General features: G+C 40.9%; 1 protein-coding gene across 4 annotated transcripts in view; it reads left to right on the top strand.

The window, feature by feature from the left end:
- SGMS1 (sphingomyelin synthase 1) overlaps positions 1 to 16,095 on the top strand; it is a 154,919-nt gene that overhangs the window by 62,188 nt on the left and 76,636 nt on the right. For 2 of the 4 annotated variants that reach the window (XM_019484289.2, XM_006275909.4), the window contains one exon: positions 9,164 to 9,215. The exons of the other annotated variants lie outside the window; for them this stretch is intronic. The gene's annotated coding sequence lies outside the window, so the exon portion shown is untranslated. The remainder of the gene's footprint in view (positions 1 to 9,163; positions 9,216 to 16,095) is intronic. 4 annotated transcript variants of the gene reach the window in all.

The following is a 16,095-nucleotide window of genomic DNA, read 5'->3' as shown; positions in this document are numbered from 1 at the left end:
TACATTGGTGATGTTTAGTGAAATATGAGGGTCAGCATGAGAAGGAATTAGCTAAACGTAGTGCATGGTGTTGAAAAAGCGTGCTCTTGGAATCTTGTTACATGACACCCATTACATGACATCCATCAGCTGTTTTCAGCCTATGAACTGATGCTCGTAGTTACTAAACAACTTATATTTGAAAATGCCTATAACCCACTGAAGTGTGCCTAGAAAATGTTTGTCTTACTATGTTAAAAAATATTCATATAATCTTATATTTTATAGCTTTTTTAACATGTAGATTTTACCTTCTTTCATTCCTGTGCCTAAAATTCTATACTTAACACATTAAGTTATAATTATAATATATTAAGAAACAGCAGTGCTAGTATTTGGTAAGCCTAAAAGTTCATGAACTATTCATGTGTAATATTTGATGTCTAATGAAGTAACATGTCCTGCTGCTTCAGTTGTAGATGGAAAATGGGGAAAAAATACAATGTTGTAGAATTCTAGTCTTTTTTTTTGTTAGTTGTTCCCTAACTATTACATGTAATGCAGACACTTATGTCGTGACATTAATTCATTGAATCAAATGTCCATGCACCTTGCTGAATTATGGATGAGCCTCTTAACTGATTGCTCAGTCTTCAAAGGATGCTGCTCCTCTGCTCAACTAGAGCACAGCAGAGGTCCTGCACAGTTGATTGGAGAAGCTGGACCCTTTAAGACAAAAACACTGTTAATCAGCAGGAGTACCTCATCAGTTCTGTACAGCTGTTAGCTGTGTCTTTCTGATCCCCATCCTGATTTACAAACACTTATTTTCACATTAAGCTAAGGAATCTTAACCCCATGAAGAGTCTGGGTTCTACTGTAAATACATTTTTATTTGTTTTTCTGTTCAGAAAAAGCTTTTAATCCACAGACCTCTTATTACTGTAATGGAACTGAATGGTCTTCTGTTAAACTTTTATTTATATAGTTTGGCATGCCAATATGAGCTTAGTGATCTTCTGTTTATATCAATAGTGCTGCATGATTAAATAGAAACAATAGACAACTTGGATCAATGGAAGGTGATGAAAGGTTCCTTTGTATTGTTCCAGGAAAAAGGCAGTGATAATTTATCAAGTCGTATTTACGTTTTCCTGTATTTTAATCAACAGTATTGTGGGTAACTATAAATTACTACACATAGTTAAATGAAATAATTTGAAGCTATAGCTTGGGCCCTTAGTTCTAGCAGCTGTAACACCTTGGTTCCATTTTCCAAGGACGTCCAAAAAGAAGGAAAATTCTTTTTCTTAAGATAGAACACAAAAGATTAAGGTATGTGTTTTTTGTGACTGTGTACTTGTATACCTGTGGATGTATCCCCATGGTAGAATTCCTGTATTTATAAAGAGCTCTAGCATCCTTTGTAGAATTAGGGTTTAGCAGGGGTTCTCCTGAGTATAGTGAGCCAGTCAAGTAAGCACGTAAGAGGAAGATGCATTTTCTGAGCAGTGCAGGATCAGAGCTTCAGTGCAAGTAAACCCAGAAATTGTAATTGGCCTTAAAAAAAGTAGAAATTTGGTGATAAGGTAATGCTCTGTTTTCAGGAAACTGAAATAGATTAAGGACTTGAGTTGAGCTATGGAGAACTGAATAGGAAAAAGGGGTATAAACTCTTTAACCTTAAGGTAATAGTTCTTCAACCACTAGCTGTAATTTGTCCCTTGTCTTTGTTTAACTTGCATTTTGTCTAATCATGACTTAATGGTCAGATTCTTTCATAAGTCATGTTATTGCAACACATTTGTTTATCACGGGAGTGCTCAACCCCTAACTTTCAGGCCAGAACCAACCTCGGGTAATGTGTGATGGCTGGTAGGGCTCCCCATGGGTCTTTGGGGAGCTCTGTGGGCTCTGGCCCTGCATACACAACCATATGTGAGGGGCTGGATGGAAGTGGTACAGGGTCTAGTCTGGCTCATGGATTAACCCTGTGCCATTCATGTGCTGTGGGGTGAAAAGTTTGAGCGCAGCAGCTTTATAACTAGCATTAAGTTTTTGAATTGATAATGGCTTTGCATTGTACTGAGTGAGTGGTATTTCCCTGGTTATATAAAATGTGAGTTGTTTCTTCTGTGTTTGAGGATCCTTTACATGTTGTGATATGTTGTGGTTGAACTAGCTTGTTTGCTTATAATCTTACTAACAGATACATTGTGGATGATAACTTCTTATAAACAAATCAGAGAAATGTGGGCTAGACAAAATCACTAAGTTGAGTAGACTGGCTCAATTAGCTATTAAAAATGATAATTATAAATGGATCCATGTCAGAATAGTAGGAGATACAGAGGCGGAGTCTCACAGTGCTCTGTCCTGGGTGCAGAGTTGTTCAACCTGTTTAATGATGATTTAGATGCTTGTTTAGAGATGTTTGTGAGCAAATTTGCAGATGACACAACTGAGAAGTATTACAAACACACTGGAGGACAGGAGTGCAATTCAGAAGCATATTAACAGATTGGAAAGTTAGGCTAGTGAAAATGGGATGAAGTCTAGTGCTGACAAATGCAAGATGCCTCCCCTTGGGAAGAAAATCAAAAACACAAATACAAGATGGGTGACACCTGGCTGCATGGCAGCACTATAGAAGAGGATTCAGGAGTTTTGGTGGATCACAGACTCAATGAGTCTGCAACATGATGCAACTGCACAAAAGGCAAATGTGTAGAGATGTACCAATACCTCAGTCCCATGTTGGATTGGCACTGATATGAGGAAAATCACAATCAGTATTTTTTGTCTAATGTGGCCGATAAATGCTGTGTACATATGTACAACTGCAGCATGCACATGGCCAGGAGCCCAATCCAGCAGTGTGGAGAGCAGCTGGGTCTGCCTGGTAAGTCTATTGTGGGGGGAGGGAAGGGTCGGGGGGGGCAAGGCCCCCGCAGTGAGGGAGGGAGTGGGGCAGGGGCAGGTGCTGCCCAGCCAGAGAAGGGCATGGGACAGAGATGCTGCTCATCTGGGGGGTGTGTACCCCAGATCTGTGAGCAGGGCAAGGGTGAGCTGCTGCTGCACGCTGAGGCTCACTGTGCTTTGTGGTTATATGGCAGGGTTGCCTATGTAGTTTTAGTAATAGGTTAGACAAGGATTTACTTGGGATGGTTTGGATAGGGATGATCCTGCCTCTTGCAGGGGTTGGTGTAAAGGTCCCTTCCAGCCCTACTTTTCTATGATTTAGTTTTATTAGTTGCTGCTTAACGTGCTTAAATAAACAAGCAGAAAGCTCTCCTTTACTTTGCTTGGTCTAGTAGCATGAAAGTTCAGAACTCTTGTTCATTTAATTAACCACAACAACAACAAAAAAGTGCTAATAATGGTTAATTCAGCCTTTTTGCTGTGAAAGGGGCTTGTTAGCTGGAAAAAAAAATTCCAAACTGAATAATTTTCTACTCTGTAAATGAAAATTAAAATTCTGGGGGCAGGCCGATTGAAACCTTTTTTTTTAAGTCAAAAGCCTGTTCAAGAGGCAAGTAAAAGAAAACAGCAAAAGCCACTTGTGATAGTGTGTTCCTCTCCAAGGCAGAGAACCAGTTGTCTTTGGCAAGGATATAAAACTTTTTATTGATTTGCTTGCATGATTGAGTTTCTAATTAGGTGTTTAATTGAAAAGGTGCCTATGGTAGGAGAAATTTAGATTAAAATAATTGTGCTGCCAGGATTCTGAAGAAATCAAGCTAGGTGACTACCTTGTATATCAACATTTTGAGAGCCCAGTAATGTAATTTCTAACCAACATCATGGCACATCCGATACAGCGCCATTTTGTGGTGTTGGCAACATGGTCGGCATTAAGGAGAAAATTTTGACTGTAGTTCCTGGGGGCTCTAGGTTGAAATGTTGATCTTTCTTTTCAGATTCCTGCATCTCACAAAGCCAGCAGCTCTGAAATATATTTGAACTATTTCTTTACTTATCATGTTCTTAGTCAACTTCTGTATCAGGGCGGGCAATTATTTTGGCTGGAGGGCTGCTTAATGAGTTTTGGTGAGCTGTCGAGGGCCGCAAGGGTTGCCCTGCCCTTTGACGGGTGCCCCACCCCCTGGTCAGCAACTTGGGACCAAAAGTTCCACCCCCTAACCCCTGACATTTGTTACCAGAAGTCCCTTCCCTCACCCCAGAAGTATTCCACTTGTTAAAGGGATTTTCCATCTTGGAACTGGAAAAAAACAAAACTAAAAATCGAATCTCCATGATAACATATTTTAATTTTATTTAGAGAAAATATTTTTGTCCTGATTTGTGTGTGTTTGTGTCTTGCCTATAGAGGTGATTGTATAATAGCTCCAAATGAAGTCTTACTCTGATATATTGCAGGGATGTTGGGGGGTTATGGGTGGGGGGAGTATGGGGCTTGTGGAAGGCTGTGGGGTTGTGTATGTGAGGTGTGGGGTATATAGCTATTAAAAGAATGTCGGGCAGCGGCGAGGGAGAGGGGCCACTTTTTCCCTGTGTTGAGCAATTTCTGCCTGGCTGGCACTGCTGCTGCCACTGTTTAATGTGAGCAGGCACAGGGCATGCCAGGTCGAGGCTGCGGTGCAGGTCCTCACTGGTACCAGGGCCTGGGGCCAGCATCAACAGTAGATGGAAGAAGCTGCTGCTGCCTGGTCTGCTGTGTGCTCAGGGGGCGGCAGGATGCACGATGGGCAGACAGAGTCTAGACCAGGTGGGACTGAGGGACCCGCTGCAGGCCGGACAAAGCCCAGCCCTCTGGCCGTATTTTGCCCACCCCTGTTCTACAGACTTCCCAAACTGTGGGTTACAACCCCAAATGGGCTCACAACATCAACGGATGATGCCATGGTGCGGTGCTGTCTCCCACATTAGGTCCTACCTGCTGGGCAGCAGAGGCCCGGGGGAAGGGCAGCAGGGCAGGGAGCCCCAAGCTGGCAACATGTAGCCTGCGTCCTACCCCCGCTCCTCCACAGGCTGTGCTCTGGCTGTGCTGCCTCTGGGGAAGGGCAGGGGTGGGGGGGACAGGGAGTAGGGCTCTGTACTCTGGCCTCAGCAGCTGCTGCTGCTTCCTGTGGGTGGCAGGAGGGGTTCAGGTGTTGCTGGGGTGGGGGAGCAGGAGGCTGTGGGCCCTGCTGGCCTTGGGGGAGTGAGGAGCACTTGGTGGGTGGGGGGCTACAAGTTTGGAGTGAGGGGCCATGCTGAGGAAATGTGGTCATAAATGGGGTCATGCTGAGTGGGTTTGGGAAGCACTGCTGTAGACAGTACCTGGAGAACCCTTCTTGGTGTATTGGCTCAAAGAATGATCCTAAGACTCGAGAATGAAGTTTGGTTCTTCACTGTAGGTTAGGAACACCTTACAGTTGCTTTCCATTTTAGAACTGCATATACCTATGCTGGAAAATAAATAGTTATGCAGATTTAAAAAATATGGTCGCACACCTGAATGATCTTTTTTTTTTAAATTTATTTATTTATTTATTTTTAAACTTCAGTAAAGTCTAGGAAATATTGCTGACTCCTCCCATTAGCCCCATTTCTCAGAGCATCTGCAGATGCTTCCTCAGCCTGACGAAGCGTGTTTATGCCCAAAAGCTTGCAAAGAAGAATTTTTCCAACTATTTGAGTTGGTCTAATAAAAGATATCAGATTTACCCAAAGAACCTTGTGTGCCTGTGTTCTTAGACCAACCCAGCTACAATCTATACCCCTGCCTCCATCAATAATTTGAAATTTATAGAAAGGGGACATAAGAAAAATCATGGAGTATATGATGACAGGCAGAGCAGTCATACAAAACCATGTTAACTGTAGTTTGGACTGTAACTCTGAGAAGCTCTAGGGACAGAACAAAGGAAGAGAAAGTGACAAAATGGATGAGGGAGCTATGGGCAAGTGGAGCCAGGACTGATAGCAGCCCTGTCACTCAGCTGGTGGCAGTGTTACAGTTGTTGTTTGTCATTAATAAGCTCTTTACCCCCACACCTTTTAATTTTGTTCAATCCTGAAAATTTAAATCAATGTAAAAATCTAAATAAATGCTTAAAAATTAAACATTGATATTATCTGTCAACATTATTAAAAAATAAAAATTAAATTCTGCCAAACCTAACTAAAATCTATAGTCTGTCACAGTTAAACATCTGCTGCTGGACTGAATATTGATTAGTTCATAAAAAAATCTGCACAGGAAGAGTCCTTTGAAGTATTTTGGCAGTTCCTGAAAGAAATTAGGAGTTCGTAATAATTTAGACAACCTCCTTTCATTATAGAAATGACAGAAAATAGAAATAAGATTTTTAAACACACACACGTTCCTTTTGGTTGGTGTAAAAGAGAATTAAGAAACTGAGTTGAGTTGGGATGGGAGGTGTGGGTAAGTGTGAGTGACTTGAGTGAACTCAAGTTTCGAGGCTGCTTCAGAGATCTCTAGTTTTGTGTTGCTAAAAATGAGACTGATAATGCTTGCTCAGGAAAAATGGTTCTAGCACTGTGGTAGCTCGATTTATGCAGGATTATACAAAAATAAGGCTTAAAGCTGTGCAGGGCTGTACCTCTGGACTCCTTTAGGAAATTGGGAATGGATTAATGAACTGGACCAGCTGCGTAAGGATCTCTGCACTGCACAGGCTCATTCTATATTAGTCCCGAGTATATCAGGTTCATTTTGTCTCACAGCCTTCTACATAGGAATGCAGAAAGGCAGTGCTTACTATTCCCTGCTTTGGCCAAGTAGAGCTGCTGTGAAAGATTTGCATTGGAGCTCTCTAGTTATGTGAGAATTGGTCTCTGCTTTGACTCTGTTTTCCACTCTCCTCTCGCAGGCATACTTCCTCAGACAAAGTCCAACTGTGCTGAGATTATACAGGAAGGAGTCTGTTATACCACAAAATGTTAAGCATTGATTTTAAAACACACTAAACAACTTTGCAGTGTTTAAAGTAATATGGAAAATGTAGAATCTGTGTTTAGCGTACTTGATCTTTTGGTCTTTTTTTATTGCCCAGAACTTTTTCAAAGGTTAAACTTATTTTTTAACCACTAACAAACATTTACTAAAAGGCAGCGTGACACTTTGTCTAAATTGTTTAGACTAAAGCATGAGCTTCTGTAGACTTATAATCTGCTTCTTGTACTATGAATAGACTTGTGGAGAACAGGGGTACTAAATAAAAAGGAGTACAGTCATTTGAATACAAAGGATAGGGAAAGGGGGAGGAAAGGAGGTCATTAATGAGAGAGGGGGCAAGTGACTTGAAGGCATCAAAGGGATTTATCTATTTGCATCTGGTCAGAGAGTTACCTGAGCATATCTGAGCAAGTTTCTTGTGTAGTTTGCAGTCGATTTTTTTCACTGGACTATTGAATGTGTAGGGACTAAGCCAGGTATGGACAATTATTTTGGCTGGAGGGCCGCTTACTGAGTTTTGGCGAGCTGTTGAGGGCCGCGTTGGTAGCCCTGCACCTTGACAGGTGCCCTGACCCCTGGTCACAACCTTGGGACCAGAAGTTCTGCCCTCAGATCCAGACCGCAGACTGTGTTTTGCCCGCCCCTGGACTAAGCCCACATAATTATTAGAATTGAAGATTCAGGAAAAAAATGGTGTTCTGCTTTTGAATGCTGAAGAGGGATTTAATAGGTACAGATCAGCAAATGCCACCGCAGATTAGAAAAGGGATAAGAAATAAGTTGAAATGTTTGCAATCTCTTTTTGTGGCTAGATGGAATTTATTTATATTATTAATATAATTGTATTTGTATTTGAAATTTAATTAGGAGTATAGTGCACGGGTGGGTTAGTGTGTGTGGGGGGTGGTGTGCATGCACACTGGAAAATTGTTACTGGAATGTTCAAAGAACTTTTGACAAAATATTTTAATCAGGTTAACAAAAAAAACCTTTTTATTGACTTTTTAAAAAATGATACATGGTTAGAGTGAGTGGGCCGGTTAGGTGAGGAAAGAGGTTTTTCTGTAACAAATTAAAATTTTGTTTTAGGAATGTCTGTTAAAATGAGGTTAAGCGTGCCTTTAATATGTATGGATAATGAGAGTCTTAACTCTTTTTATTTTTTTTCCTCTTGGGGAAACTGAAGATGCTACATCTTAAATTTTGGGGAAAGGCTATTGAGAGAGTTTTTAACCGTAAATATGTGGAGTAGATACTAAATACTTAAGTTAATGTGTATTAAATGAGTGAGAGTCTTCTGGAGTTGGGTAGGCAGACTAGGGAATGAGATAAAACTTATGTAGCCTCTGAAAATCTCTCTAGACAAGGTTTTTGTTGTCATGTTCATTGTCCTTGGCCTCTGTACCTGCAAGGTATGATTTGTAGTTGGAAAGGGGAAGGCAAAAGAGCAGTCTAACAACCTGGCGTTAGTGTGGCATATATTGGCTAGGCAGAGCCATCAAGCACTAATAAACTGAATGACAAAACTGAGAATGAGGTAAGGTGTTTTTACCTTTTTCAGGTCAGTGTTTGATGGATCATGCATTGAAGTAATATGCGTGATCCTTGCATATCTGTAAGCAGTGGTAGTTTGTACAGTGAGGACTATGACATTTACTCAAAAATAAAAGTATAGTTTCAGTTTTTTGGAAAACCTTAGATGTTTCTTAAATTCTGTGTTCACTGGGCAAATTAACTTGTCCTCATGACAGCATACTAAAGCCCTGCATGTTAAAGTTGCTTAGTGAAGGTTACTTTATCAACAATTACTTATTGGATTTTTCAGTAAACTAGATTAGCAAAATACTGGGACTAAACAAGGATTTCAAGAAGTTAAGTCTACTCAGTCTGACTGTTGTGCAAAAAATATAAGTATATACTTGCTTTCATGGTATTTGAACACATTGTGTAATTTTAAGGATGCAAGCTAGTATGTGCTTGCCTTCAATTTCTTAAGCCAGTTTACTTAGGAGGCTCTGGTAAATGCAGCAGTGTAAAATAAATGCCTGTTCTCCCCTATCTTCTCTTTCAAGCATATGCTTTCTTTCTCTCTGAAAATATGCCAGCAAAAATTTTACATTTCTTCATTAGTTTACTTCATGTAATCTTTGTGACATTCTCATGGTAGTTGCTTTGGAAGAAATCCGTCTGAATAAACTGAATTGTTGAAAGGAGAACTTAAAAAGTTGAAATCGTTCTTTGTTCTATGTTTTCTCTTAGAGCGGTCTGATGAGTTATAAGAGATTCTGGGAAGAACATTGATACCATAAAGGTAAATTACCACCTTTTCTTTTTTTAGTGTGGTGCTAAACAAAGAATATTCTTTAAAAAAATTATTACTGGAATATTCAAAGAACTTAAAATACTTTAATCAGGTTAACAAAAAAACCTTTTATCAACTTTTTAAATTATACATGGTTAGATTATTAAAAATGACTTCTAAAATGATGACCCAAGAAACCACTTACTCAGAAGGCTCTGTGCCTGATAACTGAGACATTTTATGATGGTGTATTGAAGCCATTAGGGGGTTGTTGGTAATTACTTTGGTAATTGGGGATTAATGTAAATTTGTATGTGAAAGGATAGTACAGTTATGTATACTGTACTTGTTGCATACAGAGGGTACACAGTGTTAAAGGTGTTAAACACTTAGCTTCTCCTGAAGCCTCAGCACTTCACCAGCTCAAGTCCCAGGGCATGAATTTTCCTTGCTCAGTCTTTATTCTCTTCAAGCTCTTATGACTCTCAAGGCTCTGTGCACATTTTACAGCACTTTTTATAGCACTATAAAGTTACTGTGATTTTAAACATGACAGAATTGCAGTGTTTGGGGGGAAGGGGAGGGGGTGATGAGCCTTCCTGTACTTCCCAGGCTAGGAGGTGGGGGCATTCTGCAACTTTCTGGGGCTTTTCCACTGGTCAGAAATTTGACCAATGTACAGAAGTTATTTAAAGCACTGTAGGTTACTAAAGTGCTGTAAAACTGTTTCAGATTTAATAGCTCATTTAACAACAGTTAATTTAAGGTGCTGTACCCATTTTTAAATAGCTGCAAAGTCATGCAGTTCTGTTGTGACAATAAAGCGCTTTAAATGGTGAAAAAGCAACTTCTGTACACACCTTCAGTAGAAGCTTTATTACTGTAAGGACTGACTGGCTGTCAAAATGGCTCTCAGAATTATGTTGTTTAAGAGAATACTTAGAAAGGTAGTAAATTACGTTAAAAACAAACAACTAGTCTGTCAGAAGCTGTTATCTCATCTTGTCCACTGAAATGTGAATGTGAAATCTGTTTTTTTTTTTCCCCCCAAACCAATTAATCTCTTCCCTAAGTGCAGAAGTAGAGGGAACCTTGTTTCTCATAATTTTTTCACTTAACCATATCATTATGATTGTGTTAAAAAGGGGAGGACTGATTTTTAGCTAATATTTAAATAATGTGTTTTTGGCTACTGTTTGGAAACAATACAGAATTAGTAAAAATAGTTTGCTACCAATACACTTGTAAAAAAGCTAAGATAATGTATTTTAAAGGCAAGACACATGCAGGATAGGGTTTGTTTAGCCAGTGAAATTTTGAAATCTGTGGGACTGCACGTGATGTTTAAATACTTGTTAAAACCAAGATGTTGAGTCTTGATGCCAGGATGCTTAGGTGACATTCCTGTTTTCAGAAGCCTCTGTTTTGACAGTTACATTTGATGGCTGGTTTTGGGGTAGACTGAATGTGTACTAATATTTAATAGGTAAGAAAAGGATTGAGGGTTGCATTCATATAGGGTTTAATCCATACTGATGGACAGACACCACTAAAAGGGAAAAAACCTGTAGTTGGATTTATAATGGAAAAATATGGCATTTTGTAATAAACATTCTAGTTGGAGACTTCAGAGGTTTTACATACTACAAGTTATCCAAGACTAATATTGTAGGTATTTAAACCCCCCCCATGCAGAGTGTTTCTTTAAATAGTGGTTGCTATTAGGGCTGTGTGATGCTTTGATCTCTGATTTGATTTGGAGGAGATTCAGCCCAATTCAGTAGCCAACTCTCCAAATCCAAATTGAATCAGAGGACTCTTTAATCTCTCCGAATTGATTCAGAAAGATTCGGAGTTCTGGACATAGACACAGCTTTTAAATGTATTTTCTACATACCTCTAGTTAGCAGGGGCTCATGAGTGCTGCAATGCTGGGGCACATGGAGTATCCCACAGAAGCACAGGGGGCTCCCCAGCACACTTGGCAGCAGACCCAGTAGTGGACCAGAAGCACTTCCGGTCCACTTCTGGGTCTGCTGCCAAGCGCACAGGGGAGGCCTCTCCCTATGCCCCCCCCCCCCCCCCCGGCTTGGTGACTGGTGCCTCCTGGATCTGGGCGGGGGGCATCCAGGGTCCCCCTGCGGCCAGTTGCTGAGCCAGGGAAGCCCCCAACTTGCTCCCTGGTAGACCTGGAAGTGGACTGGAAGTACTTCTGGTCCACTTCCAGGTTTGCCCGCGAGCATGTGGAGGGCCCCCCCCGCACTCCTGTGGGATGCTGCATGTGCCCCAGCATTGCAGCGATCATAAACCATACCTACTACCTCAAGGTATGTAGAAGAAACTTTTAAAGCTGTGTCTGTGTCCGAATCGCCGATTCTCCGAATCGGCATCGAATCTTCAGATTTGGATTTGGCCAAATGAAATCGGGGACAGTGATCTGAATCAACAAATTTTATCACTGTCCCTGATTCGGGCTGAATCAGAATCGAATAGGGCTTACTTCGCACACCCCTAGTTGTTATATAGTTTTGGACTGCCTGGATTTCTTGAGAACCTAGAAGTAAACTTGGTGGTAGCATTTTATGACTTTGATTTCATCACATAGAGTTAAAGTATGGGCAGTTAAACTATTTGATTAACTGTTGTTCCTTTTTACCAAAATATGAAAAACTTTACTTGTTCAGCTTTTTCTACCATTGTAACTGGAGCTAAGAGTTATTGCAGAAGCTGACTATGTGAAACATTGACTTTCTTCATAAACTTTGTTAAACGTCTACACAAAAAATGCTTTGTCTCTGCCTGTAACCTATATCATATGAGTAAAGCAGTGGCTCTCAACCTCTTTAGACTCAAGTACTCCTTAAAATATGCCAGCTCTTAACTTTTACTCATTTCTGGGCTACTGGCACTTCGGGGAAAAAAAAAAAAAAGCCTGCATTCACTGGATGCTGCCCAGTGGGGGGGCGATCCCTACTGCCCCACGCTGCATGGGGGGGGCTCTGCACAAGCCCCTCCTCTCCCCCCTGGCCAGTCCCCCTATGGCTGCCCTGCCCATCCTAGATCTGGCCCTTTAAGAAAAAAACCAACCCCTCAGTCTCACCTGTTCCTGTCTGGCAGGGGGGCAATCCCCACTGTCCTGTGCTGTGTGGGGGGCTCTGCACAAGCCCTCAGAAGCGTAAAGGCTGTGCAGCAGCCGTTGAGCCCTGGGGGGGTTTTGTTTTGTTTTTTTTTCTAAGAGGGCCAGAGCTGGAGTGGGTAGGGCAGCTATTGAGGGGCTGGGGAAGCAGGTGAGGGTCAGGGGGCTCATGGTAGAGCCCCCCCATGTGGTGGGGGGCAGCAGGGATTGCCCCCCGCCCAACAGCACCTGGTGAGTAGTGCTTTTTAAAGCACCAGGAGCTGGGGCCAGGTGGGGCAGCCATGGGGGCCAGGGGCTGGGACAGTGGGTAGGGGGGTGGGGGAGCTGGGGGAGCAGGCAAGGGATGGGGCCTGGCAGGGGTTCCTCCATAGTCTCCTCCTCCAGCCTTCCCTCCCCCATCCCCTACTTACCAGCTCCGAGTCCAGCTGCAGCAAGGACTGCCTGAATCATCAAAGCTCTCTGAATCTTTTCCAAATCGATTCAGACCTTTTATTGGTTGCTTGATTTGATTCATATTCAGAGATTTGGTCGCCGAATCTCCTCTGAATTGACTCAGCACCTGAACTTCGTACAGCCCTACAACTTGCCACTAACAGATTTTGCTTAGGTTTGTCATACGGTTTGTTTTGTATTTCCCATCAGTAAAATGGCAATGGCTGTACAATATTAGGATATTGAAGTTAGTACTGTGCACTATTTTAGAAACAGAAAATATATTCATATATTATTCATACATTACTTAGGTCTTTTGGATGATGGAATGTGGTAGATTGGGTACCATTAAATCTCTTAGCATTGAATGTAACTCAAAATATTTTAGAAACCTTAACAGAGTAGGAGAGCGTTTTCTGTTTACTTGGTACTTTTCTCTGACTGAAGGCTTTTGAACACGTACTGTAAGGGCCAGTCTTTGACCTGGGTTGGGCTTCTTGAAGTTTATGCAGGAATTATGTGCATCTGAATGTCATTTATTGCTAGTGTGGGGATATCTGGTATTGCTGCATGTTCGATCAGAGTAGTTAACCATAGGAACAGGCTACCCAGAGAAGTTGTGGAATCACCGTTCTTGGATATTTATGAGTAGGCTTGGCAGAACTAGATATTTATCTTTTTAATAATTTTGATGGATAATATCAATGCTTATTTTTAAGCATTTGTTTTGATCTGTATCAATTTCAGTTACATTAACAACATAAATATCTTTTGCCCCCTAGGATGGCAAAAACAAACAAACAAACAATGAAAAGGCCAAGAAAACACCAAAACTTGTATCATTTCTAATTGGAGTCTTTCTCTCAGTGTCCCAGTCTTACCAGTAGGCTGTTTCACCTTTTTTAGTCTCTCCCCAGTTTTCTGCAGCTGAGTTGTCCCACTCAGGTGTCAGGAACTCCCCACCGCTGCTTCTTCTACCTTCCTCCACAGCTTCCTCCACAGCTTCCAGCCTGGCCTGAGTACTCTTCCCCCATTCCTCCCCCTCTGGGCTTTGGGTAGGCTTTTAACTAGCCTGTTATCTCCTGGCAGTCTACTTCCTGGCCCCTGTGAATCAGCAGCTAATTGCTTACTTGACAAGTCATTAGGCTCACCACTGTTTTCCTTTTTAAAGAAACCAGTCATCTATACTCCAGCTTTTGTAACTCCTTTCTGTTTTTCCCCTCTGTTTGCTTATTAATGATAGAAATATATATTTTTGTTGGTTTGTTAGTGATGTTTATTGGCAAAAATTGAATCCTGCCAAACCTATTTATAAGACAGGTTAAAGGCACATGATTGGGATGGTTTAGTCTAGCATGATTCTGCCCTGAGAAGGGGTGTTAGACTAGATGACCATCTAAAGTTCCTTCTAACCCCAATATCCTTTGATACCTCTATAGTCTTTTTAGGTATTAACTTTGTTTTTCAATGTGCTGCCCTGTTTAGTATCCTACAATAATATAGTGCAAATTTATACCTTGTGCAGCTTCAGTGAAGTCCATAGGAGTAGACAACAAATTTGTTTCTTTTTGACAACTTAAATCACATGAAACATGATGTCAGCCACCCAACTTTAATCTCCCACTCCAATTTTTTATTATTTATAATTGATTGCAGAAAATGCTGGTTTCCATTGGAGGTAACAATTGATAAGGAACTAAGCTTTGTGTTTGAAAATTGAGCAATAGTGTCAGTAGAACATTGTTGTTACTTTGAGAATGCTGCTCTGCAACTAGATGTGTGTGAAAAAAAATTGAGAAAATAAATATTAAGGAAAGGTAAAAATAATGCAAGAGACTTCTTTGGATTAAATGTTCAGTTGCTTATTTAATATTCAGTAAAATTGTTTAAAAAATATATAGGGAGTTTTCAAACCACTTAAACATTTGAATATTTTTGGTTTGCAGCATTGTGCATAAGGATAGATATGTTCTTTGCTCTGCTGACCCAGGACAGAACTGTTTGCCTTCTATTTTTCTAAATGTAAGGTGCAACGTGTGTTCTCTATGAAGGAAGCAAGCACACCCTGTTCTGACAGAGAATTCTTCTGTTAAATGGGATTAAAAATGTTCAGCACTTCAGAGGCACTCAGTAACGTGAAGGTTGGCAACATACGACCTGCAGGCTAGATCTGATGCGCAAAACCATTAGATCTGGCCCGTGGATGTGGGGCTTCTGTGCCATTCAGTGGCAGGGGCCTTTAGCTGCAGGTGTTTTTCCCTGTGTCACTATAGGGAGAAGTGCCAGGTGCAGGCACTTCTTTCCGTGGCACTGCTCCGACCCAAGGCGGGTCATTCTGGCCTGCAGTTGGAAAAAGCTGCCAGCTACAGGCCTAGACTTGGTGGTGGTTCTTGCTGTCATATTAGAACAAAAATGTTTATGTGCCATCCAGTCAAAAATAAAGGTATTAATAGAAGTTAATGTTTGATTGGGAAAAAAATTGTTAAACTTTTGGATTATTTTTTTTTCATGTCAGAAGAAGCATAAAATTGTTCTTGCACAGCAAAAAAAGTGCAGACTATAGGAAGTGCTGAGTTGCCTCTAAAATATCAAGAAATAATAATGAATCGAAGTCAAGATTTGAAGCTATTGTCTTGCAAATGATTGCTTTTTAATGACATTGATCTCTTGCTTAAAGCTAAGTCTATAGTTTGCAGGATTGGAGCCCAAGTTATCAACAGAATTCAACCACAGGAATTAGTTCTCCTGTACAGTCATAGTTAGCCATGCTTTGCCATCATTGTGCATGCTGAATAGTGGCTTATGATTCATGCTGTTGTTATTTAAAATAGTGTACTTACTTTCTGAAGAAGTGTCTACTGCTTTGGGTAAAAACCTGACCAAAAATATTTAGTTTTAAATTCTAACAGAGGTGGATATGAATACTGTTCACCAAAACTTTGAAAAAGGCAAAACTTACAATCTAACAACATACAAAAACAATTTTAAGGCATAGAGACTCCAAGGCAAACTATAACAGAACTGCCATATCTGTGAAAAAAATGTGCCAAGAGTGTCAAATGCAGGTTATCGCACTTTGTTCCTCTTTATATCACCTGGTATGGGAAATGGTCATCGTTCTTTTCTTGGTTGCAAATAGAACAGAGATCTTTGTAGTGGAATTTCTAACAAGAGGTTCACACTGTAACCCCTGGATCTTGTGGACTCTGGTATCCTCTCAACAGAATGAAGCTGTTGTCCTCTAGGAAAGAAATGAAGGTGCCAAGTGCAACCTCATTTTTTATCTCTCTTGATGGGAAGATCCTTTTCATTTCTAGAATG

The sequence above is a fragment of the Alligator mississippiensis genome, chromosome 6 (genome assembly GCF_030867095.1).
Source record: "Alligator mississippiensis isolate rAllMis1 chromosome 6, rAllMis1, whole genome shotgun sequence".
Lineage (NCBI taxonomy): Eukaryota > Metazoa > Chordata > Crocodylia > Alligatoridae > Alligator > Alligator mississippiensis.
This window is presented reverse-complemented; position numbering and strand designations above follow the sequence as displayed.